Genomic DNA, 12551 nt, shown 5'->3' with positions numbered 1-12551 from the left:
AGACCTAATTTCTTTTGCACTATAGAGAATTCTTTAAAAAGCATTCACATCTGAAGTAGCAGAGATGCAAATTAGGATTTCTCTGCAGTTTGAATAGGTCATCCCTACAGAACATCAAAGCCCCCCTTTCCTATCAGCCTACAAAGGTGGTAAAGCTATATCAATATAGTCAATGTACCCACCTCTGTTTCGGCAATAAAAAAGGCGTTTAAAGTGAATTGTCATTCATTCCAAAATGTTAATACTGAATGTAAATTAACTATAACTTGAGACCAACCATAAAATTAGTTAACAGTTGTTTTTTTAATATACACAATCATATAATATATATGATATTATTCCTCACTTGAAGTGAGGAAGGATTCCATTACAAGGGAGAGAGGGAACATTTTGTGCAAAAGTAGAGATGAGAAGTCATATGAGAAAAAGCAAGCAGGCTTGTTTAATAGGATCGTGAAATTCCTGAAAGGAAATTGTTTGCAGCAAAAAAAAAAAAAAAGTATATATATATATATATAATAATACATAATCAACCAATAAAAGAAGATTGTAAAATCAAAAAAATAGGTGTATCTCCAACAGTCTAAAAATAACTAATTTTAAAACTTCTGAAAGTTAAAATTAACTTAGTCATCTATATTGGATTTCAAAAAATTTACTGAGTATGTGAAGGAAATTGGAAGTCTGTGATTTAACTGATATGAGAGTCAAGACTATAATTTACATTGAGATTAAAATATTGCCACTGCACTTTGGACTCTAAATATCTTTTGAACTTTAACTCCTCAAAATTCAGAATTTTGCATTAAAGATTAAAGATATACAATAAAATGCACAAAGACAACCACTACATTGAACAACAAACATTAGACTTACAATAAGAAATGACCCACAAACAAAACTGTTAGCTTGAGATGACTTAAAACTCATTGAAACTACCTAGTCATTATTAAAAAAAATTTCCAGTTTCACAACTCAAAGATGACTGTCAATGTCAAATCAGTTAAAAAACTGTCTTGAGTCTACTGCAACAGAAGCAGTCACTGAGGAAATCAAGCAAACATGACACATCTAGAGTAAAGATTAAATATTTTTCATCATGAAAACTCCAGTTTAAAAAATTCCATCCCTTGTAAAATCAGATGTCTTATATAAATGCCACAAATAAGGATTATTTTCACAGAAAGAATGTACAAAATATATGAAAACTTATATTTGGGGAAGTAGTTCTATTTTGAAGAATAAAATAAGCCCCAGAATCAAAGCACATTTAATGCAAAATGATAACCAAAAGGCCACTGGTTATGAATGCAGTGGAGGCTGAAATTCACTGCCTCTTAACTGTAAAAATGATTTCAAAATGTTTACATAGCATATTTAACAGTCTATTTTTATATACTTTACTCAACTCAATATTTTCCCACCGTCAAAAATTCTTAATTATTTCAAACCTTGAAACACTAATGCAACATCAATTATCATTGTTTCTTACGTTAGACTGAGTCAAGGTCTGTTATAAAATTTGTATTATCCATTTTCATCCAACACCACTGGAGAAAGGGATAAGCTGGTTTCTGAAAAGTATTATCTTTTAGGTAAGGATTACCTGATTTTTCACTTCCTTTAAAGTTTCAGTTTTGCTTTTAATCTATTATAGAAAAAAAAATCTCTCGTAGGATACTGTAAAGGGCAAATACTCCTGTCAAGCCAGAAGCTCAAGCACAAAGACAGTGAGCTAACCAAGTGCTGTAATTCTTCCAAACTGAGCCTCTCTCCCTTACCCCCTCCACCCTTCCCCCCAACAGATATGTCTATTAAATCAGTGTCTGTTCTCCCCCTCACACAACAAAGAGAACTTCTCACCGCATGAAATTGCCGCTGAATGGACACCAGAAAGCTGGATTTGCATAATTCCTTCCAAGGAAACCCTGACGGGAAGGAGGGGTGAGGGGCCCAAGCCAACCACTAGAATCTCCTAGATTAGCAAACAGTTAGGGAAGACCAGGTCCCTAACTAATATGCCCCGCGGGCCTCCCCCGAGAGTGGGCATGCGGGACCGGGAAATTTCCCCACACCTCAGCAGCTGCAGAGAAAGGGCGAGGAATAACAATACTGGATGCAGGAGAGTCAGAAACAGGGATGGAGAGGGGCTGGGGGGGCGGCGGGCGGAGCGGAGACACCACACGGGCCACTTACTTTTCGGAGGGGGGTTAAATATATGAGTTAAGCCCTTATGGTCCCGCCGGCCGCCGCACAGAGGGAAACGGGACCTTGGGAGAGAAAAACAGACAAAACATACAGTGTGAGAGGAGCAGCTCAGTCGCCCGGCCCTTCCCGAGGGCACCCCGTCCACTCCCTCCTCCCCTCAGGGAGAAGACCACCCGGGGACCGGCCCACGCGAAGCCGCGGCATGGGGCAGACAGAGGATGCTGCGCTTCTCGGGGCAACGGCGACTAGGAAACAAACCCCGAGAGGAGACAAGAGGCCCCCGCCGTGGCCTTCCCGGCTGACCTCCATGCAATGCACCCTCCCCCCACGGCACACGCACACTCCACCACCACTAACACACCCACCCCGAGCCCCCGCCAGCCGAGCGAGGAAAGCCGCTGTCCCCCGCGGCCATTACACCCGCTCAGCTCCCTCCTCTCTCGGGCTCGGGGCCTCTGACAGCTCCAGCTCCCCCATCAGCTCCCTCGCCCACTCCCGGGCTCCCGGGGCCGAAGCGCGTGCACGGGGGCGAGAAGGGGGAGAGGGCGCGCGCGCGGCCACGCGTCCGGGCGGCGTGGGGGGAGGGGATGGGAGAAAGGGGGTTGGGGGGGTGAGAGAGACAGAGAGAAGGGCGGCTGGGGAAGGTGGGGGGCGGTGATTGGTCCAATGCCCCCTCCCACCTCCACCCCGCCCAACTAGCTCAGCGTAAGCCGGCAGCGGCGACCCCGGAAAAGTGTGTACGTTTCGGACTGAGTCTCCACAATACACCGCGGCCCAGGCGCCGGGTCACGGTTGGGGGGAGGGGCGAGCGCCCTGCCCGAGAGGGCAGAGCCGAAGGGGGAAGGGGGGCAAGAGGGAGGGGCGAGCGAGCGCGCGCCGAGCTTGGAGGGAGAAGCGGACGCTGTAGTCGCGCGCTGCTCGCCCACCAGGGGGTGGGGGAAGAGAGGAGAGATGGAGGGGGAGGAAGGAGGAGGGGGGAGGAGAGCGAGAGGGCCGGAGGAGGAACTGGCTGGTTCCTTCCCCAGCCAGGGACTGCAGGCGACGGGGCAGCTCGGGACCGGAGGCGGCGGCGGGAGGAGAGGGTCTCACCTACACAGTGAATGAGCTTGTGGCGCCACGAATCCAGTTCTTGCCGAAAGCCGCGTCTCTCAACGGAGCATTGCTGCCGCCTACACACCCTCGCCATCTTCTGCCGCCAGCCCGGCCCAGCCTCCGCCTCCGCCGCGGCCCCGCGCACGCACAGTCACGCCACACCCGGGGCCGCGCACGCACGCCGACCTACCTTGCGTCAGGCCTCCCGGAGTGGGGAGGGGGAAAGAGGAAGGAGAGTCCTTAGGGTGCTTGGCTCCCCAGTGACTCCCTCGCTCCCTCCTCCCCCGCCCTGGGACGCCTGGGTCACCGAGTTGGGAGACCATCCCAGGGACTTCCCTAGGGCTACTTGGGCGAGACGTACTCCCTCCCCTCCCCGCCCCTCCAATCCGCTCCAAGCTTGGTCTTGGGGACGTCTGTGCTGAAAGCTGCCCCCATTACCTGGTCCTGATGCCCGCGATCCTAGGTCACAGCGCCGGCCTTACTCTTTGCCCACTTGTCTTTGTTTTTACAGCATTTGCCACTCCCAGCTTTCCAGTGGCCTGATACCAACTGTTGCATAAAGTTTAAGTACTTCTAATAACCCAATTGGGGAACAAATAATAATAGTTGGCGATGGAGGACCCAAACTATTTCAACTTAAAAAAAAAAAAAAAATCAATGCAATAGCATTTCCAGAGAGAGAACCGACGAACTTTGAGTGCATTTTTTTTCTTTATTTTTCTTGCTTAATTTTTTTCTTTTTTTTGACAATATGCCTAATATGGAAATATGTTCTGAAAAATTTCATATGTATACTTGCTGTCATGTAACTTGCCTTCTTGGTGTGTGGGGAAAGGGTAGAGAAAGAGAAAATTTGGAACTGGATTTAAAAAAAAAGGAATGCCAAAAACAACATTCCAAAGGGGGAAAAAATTAAGCTATTTATAGAATTTGAGTATTATGAGGAATGGGACCCAAAGTCATTTCAACTTAAAAAGAAAGCTTAAGCTATTTATAGAGTTTGTTGGTGTATTATTAACAAAATAGTTATTAGACTCATGACACTGAAAATCCTTCACAACCTAAAAAAGTAGGTGTCAACCTATTTTTCCAGACATATAGATAGATAGATAGAAAGATAGATAGATATATTCCAGACGCCTGTTCAATGTTTGTACCTCTCAGTTGTCAGTTCCAAACCTATAAAATTGTTTTTATATTTATTTTGAATATATTAATATTTATTTGCTACGTTGTGTTTATTCATCTATGTGCATATATTAATCTCTTCTCCAACATAATGTACACTTCTTGAAGACTAGGGCAGTTTCATTTTTGTCCTGGAAGCCCTGGTTTTTTAGCACAATATCTGTACATAGTTAAATACTTTTTGGTTGATTGAAACAAATCTCACAAAAATTAAAGTAAAAACTGGATCGTCAACAGCAGTGGTCCCTGTGTGAAACTGACAATAGTTTGTCTTCACTGTAGCCTGCATCTTTTCCAGATCATCCCTATCACTCCATTTTACTTCCTTTTTTCTTTTAGTAGGAAAAAAAAAAAAAAAAAAACCTTTAAAATTAATTTAGACAAAGATAATTCAGTGGCTTACAGTGGTACCCCTTTTTAATGATAAAAATATTTGTATTTCAAAAGAGAGCCTTCAAGAGAAGGCAATACTTAGAATTGAGGTTTGAAATGCTAGTGCCATAATTAAAAAGAAAATTCCTCAATAGTACTTTATTTTTCCAATTACATGCAAAGATAGTTTCCAGCATTCATTTTTGTAAGAATTTAAGTTTCAAAAAAAATTTTTATACCTTTTTCCTTTACCTTCCCCCTTTCCAAGACAGCAAGCAAGCTGATAGGGTTACAATCATTTTGAACATATTTCCATATTGCATTGTGAAAGAAAACGCAGAACAAAATCATGAGAAAAAGCAAACAAAAAAAGATGAAAATAGTATGCTTTGAATCACATTTAGTCTCCATAGTTCTCTCTCTGGATGCAGATGCAGATTCTATCTCAAGTCTACTAAAATTGCCTTGGATCACCATATTGCCGAGAAGAGATAAGTCTATTATAGTTGATCATCTTGCTGTTACTGTATATAATGTTCTCCTAGTTCTTCTCATTTCACTCAGCATTACTTCCTATAAGTCAGTCTGCTCATCATTTCTTACAGAAGAATATATTTCATTACATTCATATACCATAACTTATTCAGCCATTCTCCAATTAATCCACTCAATTTCCAATGTCTTACCATTACAAAAAGAGTTGCTACATTTTTGCACATATGGGTCCTTTCCCCTTTTTAATGATCTCTTTAGGATAAAGACCCAGGAGTGACACAGTTGGATCAAAGGGTATGTATAGTTTTACAGCCCTTTGGGCACAATTTCACATTGTTCTGCAGAATGACTAGATCATTTCACAGCTTCTCCAGCAATACATGGTGTCCCAATTTTCCCACATCCTCTCCAACATTTATCATTGTCTTTTCCTGCCATCTTAGCCAGTCTGATAGGTGTGAGGTAATATTTCAGAATTGTCTTAATTTGCATTTCTCTAATCAATAGTGATTTAGAGCGTTTTCATATGAATAGAAATGGCTTAAATTTCTTCATCTGAAAATTATTTGTTCATATCCTTTGACTATCAATTGGGGGATGACTTGTATTCTCATAAATTTGAATCAATTCTCTATTTTAGAAATGAAGCCTTTATCAGAAATACTGGCTATAAAAAAAAAAAAAAAATTCCCCAGTTTTCTCTTTCCCTTCTGGTCTTGGCTGCATTGGATTTGTTTATACAAAAACCTTTCAATTTAATGTAATAAAAATTATTCATTTTGCATTTCTCTAGTTCTTCTTTAGCCATAAATTCCTCTCTTCTCCTCAGATCTGAAAGGCAGATTGTCCCTTGTTCTTCTAATTTGCTTATAGTATCACCCTTTATGTCATGCCTAAATCATGAACTATTTTGACTGGTATAGGGTGTGAGATGTTGGTCTGTGTCAGGTTTCCATTTTCCAGTTTTCCCAGCAATTTTTGCCAAATAGTGAGTTCTTATCCCAGAAGTTGAAATTTTTGTGTTTAACAAAGAGTAGATTGCTATAATCATTGGCTATTATGTATCATATCTCTAACCTATTCCACTGATCTACTGCTCTATTTCTTAGTCAGTACCAAATGATTTTAATGACTGCTGTTTTATAATATAGTTTTAGGTCTGTGTTATAGTGGATAAAGAGCTGGCCTTGCAGCCAGGAGGACCTGGGTTGAAGACTTACCTGGTAAGGAATTTAATTGGAAGATTAATGACTTTATGCTTATTTTAAAGGCAATAGAGTCACTTGAAGGTTTTTTGTTTTTAACAAGGAAGTGATGTATTCATCTTTGTATTTTTAGAAGTTCAGTTTGGCTGTTATGTAGAGACTAAGTTGAAGGGCGAGTGGCCTTGGGCAAAACACTTGACTTCTCAGTGCTCTAAACAACTAAGATGAAAGCATGCAGAGAAAGTGCCTTGCATTGGTAAAGAAACTTTCTTCACCTGAGAGAGAATTCCCTAACTCCCTATACTAGTCAGAAATACAATCTTAATCCATATATCAATATTGTTGTATCAGAAAGTTTACCCAGATGCATAAGAAATATGTTGTTCCTGTAGTTTATTGGTATCAGATCAATTTCCACATCCATAAGTTATTCAACATTTTTTTTTTTTTTTTGATCCTGTCTCCACTCAGCCGCTATCCTAATTCAGGTCCCCATCCACTCTCATTTACACTAATTGGTTATCCCTGTCTCAAGAATCTGCCCTTCAACTTAGTCTCTTCATAATAGTCAAACTGAGCTTCTAAAAATAAAAAGCTGAGCCCATCACTTCCCTATCTAAAATAAAAACAAAAAAAACCCAAACCTTCAATAGTTCCCTATTGCTTCTAAAATAATCTCCTCAAAACTCCATTTAAATCCCTTCACAAATATGACGGCTATATGCTTTTCAGTCTTGTTCCTACTTCCTTTTCTCCTTCCATTTCATGTCCTACTAACTATTCCTTATGCATGCCATTCCTGTACCAGCCTCCATAACTTTGCACCAGTGGTCTCTACATCTGGAGCTCACTCTTTCCTCACAGTTCAAGAAATATTATAGATTCAGTTCCAGATCACTGCAAAAAAAGTGAGTCATATGACTTTTTTGGCTTCCCAATGCATATAAAAGTTATGTTTGAAACACTACATTGTAGTCTATTGTCAGTAGTATTATGTCTAAAAAAATCACATCACCAATATATACATACCTTAATTTTAAAATGTTTTATTGCTTAAAAAAAAAAAAAAGCTAACCATTATCTGAACCTTCAGCAAGTGGTAATCTTTTTGCTGTTAATATTTTTTTGCCTCAGTGTTGATGGTTGCTAATTGATCAGGGTGATAGTTGGTGAAAATTGGGGTGGCTGTGATAATTTTTAAAAATAAGACGACAATGAAGCTTGCCACATTGATTGACTCTTCCTTTCTCTTGAATACTTAAAGACCATTATAGGGTTCTAAATTGGCCTAATTTCAATATTGCCACGTATCAGGGAATAACGCAGCAGGAGGAGAGGAAGAGAGAAAGGGAAATGGATGGTAGGTAAAGCATTCAAAACACACACAATTTATCCAAGTTTGCTATCTTCTATGTGTGCAGCCAGAAAGTTGCCACAAACCTCCAATTTTTTTTTTTTTAAAAATGCAATATCTACAAAGCATAATAAAGCAAAGCCAATAAAATGAGATATGCCTTAATATGCAATCGCGCTCTAGCTCCCTTTGAAGGATAATTTAGGTGAAACATCCCATATTAGACCTTTACTGATCTTTTAACCTCACCCCAGCTATTAGCATTTTTCCTGCCTTTTTGGAATTAGTAATACTGAGTGTAGACTGTTTTTATTTACTTTTGTACATATTTTATCCTCTAGTAGATTGTAAGCTCTTTGAGAAGAGAAATGGTTTTATTTTTCAGTTTCTCCTTAGAGCTTAGCAGAGTGCCTTACTCATATTAACTGTTTAATACACATTAGTTAAATTATTGAATAAAACAGTCTATCTATATTCCAAACAGCTTGTAGATACCTATGGTTTCCCTGTTTCACCACCAGATGTTATTAGTAAGATTTGGGGTCAGAGATGGGGCTAGGTAGGGTGTGGGATAGAGAGAGAAAGAAAGGAATCGTTTTATTTTTTTTATTAAGGCTTTTTATTTTCAAATCACATGCATAGATAATCAATACCCACCCCTGCAAAACCCCGTGTTCCAAATTTTTTTCCTCTTTTCCCCCCCTCCCTTCCCCTAGGCAGCAAGCAATCCAATATGTTAAACATGTTCAATTCAAGAGGAATCATATTTAAACAAGCAGTTTTTCTTTGCTAGGGAACAGAATTTTTTAAAGATTCAAAAACAAAAATTATTCTCTTAACCGAACCAAGCTACTAGCAAGTGATATTTAAAAATTCCTCTAAGTCCTAAACCAATTCCTCATCATATATAACAAAGAGAGGAACCTGAATTCTTGAAGAGTATGCTAGATCACAAGTTCTAGCAGGCCTCACCAAGTAATCAAGTAGAGACCTGGCAATGAACTGTAAGCCTATTGGATAAGACCCCGCCTCTCTAAATGTGAAAAAGCTCATTACCAAAAAGTTGAGCACCCCTGAGCTTATTGAGAATAGAGACTGTTTTTCACCTTTCTTTTAACTCCAGTGCTTAGCAGAGTGCCAAATTGTTCACTGACTAAAGAAGACAAGCTACCAGTTCAGAGAAATATGATCTGTGTCTTTGGAGGTAGAACACATGATGTTCAAATCACAAATCTCTGAAGTATTAGGAAATATTTCATCAATTGGGTTCCTTACGTATATATATATTTGCCAGGAAAAAAATTTAGAACAATGTGTTTGAAAATAACTATGCTAAATCAATAAGAAGAACCAGGAGATCATTATACAAGACAACAAGAAGATTATACGTTGATCAATTCTGATAGACATGACTCTTTCCAACAATGAGATAACTGAGGCCAGTTCCAATGATCTTGTGATGAAGAGAGCCATCCATACCCAGAAGGACTGTGGGAACTGAATGTGGATCACAACATAGAATTTTCATTCTTTTTGTTGGTGTTTGCTTGCATTTTGTTTTCTTGCTCGTTTTTTTTTCCTTTTTGATCTGATTTTTCTTGTGCAGCAAAATAATTGTATAAATATGTATACATATGTTGGATTTAACATACATTTAACATGTTCAATATATATAGAAATTGAGAATTTTTCTTCTTAATGTTTAATATTTCCTCTAGAGAAGCTCTCTGTTCTCCCTGAGACATTCTATAATGGTTTATAGGTCACTAGTCACTTTTAGCAGATCAAATTTTCTTTGCCTCACATATCTGCTCCTGACCCACTGTTCTGCTAAGCATTGCTCCAAAGCAGTAATTATAATAATAAATCTTAGTTTTGCTTTTCATTTGTCAGACTGGTACTTATTCTTCTAATTAGATGGATCAGACCAAAGAAAAGGATGTGTTTCCTTTCTCTCCTCTTCCCTATTAAATGTAAACAGAATTGTAAAACATGGCAGTTTGTGTCTTCCCCCTTGGTTTCCATTTTTTTGTTTTTGTTTTTGTCTTTTTTTTTTCTGGCCAGTCAGGATATAGCCCTACCTTTTCATTCTTCAGTGAATTTTAGAGTTTATTTCTGCCTATCTATTTTTATTACCTCCACTTAGTTCAAGCATTGGGTTGAAAATTTAGGCTTTGATCTCTTTGAAAGACATAAAACATTGAACTAGTAGCCTACTAATTTAGGGAAACCATTTGAGGCTATTCAAAATCATAAAGGCTACTTTCATTTGGAAAATGGCTTAATCTATTCCAATAATTTTATAGGTCTATTACAACCACAGCCTCCTTGACAGTCTCAATGCTCCAGACTGTCCCTTCTGCCATGATCTATCCTTTGACACTTTTTCTTCACTTCTTTCAGTTAGGTAAATTCATTGACCTGTCCTTCTTTATGCATTCTGGGTTATCTATGCATAACTCAGGATGATTCCTCTACTGGGGGGAAAAATATATATGATGTCTTAAATGAACCATAAACTTTCCTCAAAATTATGGTCTTGGTCACTGATACATTCATTGTCCATCTTGTATTGACCCTTTGATTCCTAAGATCTCCAAATTCCTGACTATACCTCCTACATTCTGCAATCTAATCAAACTAGCCTTTTCCCTCTGTCTGTGGTTTTGTTGTGTGTGTGTCTCTCCCCATCCCACTCCCCTAGCCCTCCTTACCCATAACTCTAGAAGTCCTCTCTTTATCCAAAACAAAAGTTCACCTTCTACATGAAAGCTTTTTTCATACCCTTAACTACCACTGCCTTTTCTCTACAACTACTTCTATTTAAATATGTGTTTATCCTCTTTACACTTGTTTCACGCATGTATATACATACAACTTGTAAATATGTATTCTTTTTGTCTCCTTCATTAGAATGTAAGCTCCCTGGGAATAGTTAATAATAATAACTAAGATTTATATGAAGTCTTTTATGTGTCAGGCACTGTGCTAACACACTTTCCAATTATTATTTCATTTGATCCTCACATCACTCCTGGGAGGGAAGTGCTATTGTTTATCCCTATTTTACAGATGGTGAAATTGAAATAGATAAGAGGTTAAATGACTTGCCCAGGCTCATACAGCTAGGGAGTATATGAGGATTAATTTAAACTAAGATCTTCCCAATTCCAGGCCCTATACTTTATTTGCCTCATTGATTGATTAACCCACATTGCCTCAGCAATTAGTACTTCTTAGTCAATCAGTATACATTTATTAATCACTTGCCATAAAACAGACACTATGTTAAGCTCTAGGAATATATTTGCCACTGCCTTCAAGGAGATTGCATTCTAATGGAGAAGATAACAAAGTCCATGTAAAGTAGGTAGATATAAGGTTATCTTAAAGAAAAAGGAACTACCAGTTGAGAAGAGGGAAAGGTCTCAGACATTAAAAATTGACTCCTGGGGCAGTTAGGTGGTACAATGGATACAGCATCAGCTATGGATTCTGGAGAACCTGACTTCAAATTCTGACCTCAGACACTTAATACTTCCTAGCTGTGTGACCCTGAACAAGTCACTTAATCCTGATTGCCTCAGCAAAAAATAAAATAAAATAAAAATTGACTCCTGAAGATGGTATTCAAGCAAAAACATGCAAAAGTATTATGATGGACAATGGAATGAGGGGTTGGAAAAACCAGAAGACCAGTATTAGACCATTATCTATTGATTCTTTTTGACCCACTGCTTTTCCTGGAGCCCAGACTTTCTTCTTGCCTACCTGAATTTCTGACCTTTGATATAAGCATGCATCTAGACCTCAAAATCCCTTTCAATAAACAGACATGTGGACCTACCTCCTAAGCTAGAACCCAGACTTCTTAGTCATATTTGAAAATTCCCATCCTGTTTCATAGCTTCATATCTTTAACCCATAACTATCTGAAGTCTGTGGGCTGATGTTACCAATCATAAACTAACAAATTAACTTAGTTCTAATACAATGTTTGTTATGCCATAAACCCCAATCTTTCTCTGAGTTCGACGGTAATCATCTGTCTGATCCATTTAGTGATAAATTAACATTACAGAAGTTAATATGTGTGAAAATGCTTTGTAATTGTAAAGCTTGATAGAAATAAAAGCTATAATTATTATTGGGACATATATGTTATTTGTTTATTCAGAAAGCATTTACTGAGTGTCTCGACGCTTGGTAGCTATGCCTGGGATGCCTTCCTCCCACATTTCAACCTATTATAATTCTCCCTGTCCTTCAAGATTCAATTCAAGTACCACTTTTTCCATGTGAACTTTCCTGATTTTATAAGTAAGAAGGACTCACACTTTCTTCTATGAACTGTCATAGAAAGAAAACAAGCATTTATTAAGCACCTACTGTGTACCAGGCATTGTACTAAATGCTTTACAAGTATTGTTTTAGTTGATCCTCACAACCACCACCCCTGGAGGTAGGTGGTATTTTCATCTCCTTTTTATAATTAAGAAAACGGAGTTTAAAAGGTTACCATTTACTTTCCCTGGGTCAAACAGCTCTGAAATATTAGAAGTCGAATTTGAACTCAGATATTCTTAACTACAAACCTAGTAGTCTACCATACACCACCTAGTAACTGCCTCCTAAAG

At 39.0% G+C, this 12551-nt stretch overlaps 1 protein-coding gene across 2 annotated transcripts in view; it reads right to left on the bottom strand.

Moving 5' to 3' along the window:
- The window catches only part of LCOR (ligand dependent nuclear receptor corepressor), a 131487-nt gene extending 127065 nt beyond the window's left edge, over window positions 1-4422 (bottom strand). The window contains exons 1-2 of one of the 2 annotated variants that reach the window (XM_051981773.1): window positions 3298-4422; window positions 2197-2270 (exon numbers count right to left, since the gene is read on the bottom strand). The gene's annotated coding sequence lies outside the window, so the exon portion shown is untranslated. The remainder of the gene's footprint in view (window positions 1-2196; window positions 2271-3297) is intronic. The other variant, XM_051981774.1, reaches the window with a different exon arrangement.
- Between the last annotated feature and the right edge of the window lie 8129 nt (window positions 4423-12551).

Source organism: Antechinus flavipes, chromosome 2 (genome assembly GCF_016432865.1).
Source record: "Antechinus flavipes isolate AdamAnt ecotype Samford, QLD, Australia chromosome 2, AdamAnt_v2, whole genome shotgun sequence".
Lineage (NCBI taxonomy): Eukaryota > Metazoa > Chordata > Mammalia > Dasyuromorphia > Dasyuridae > Antechinus > Antechinus flavipes.
Note: the sequence above shows the minus strand (reverse complement) of the source record. Positions and strands in the feature narration are given on the sequence as shown.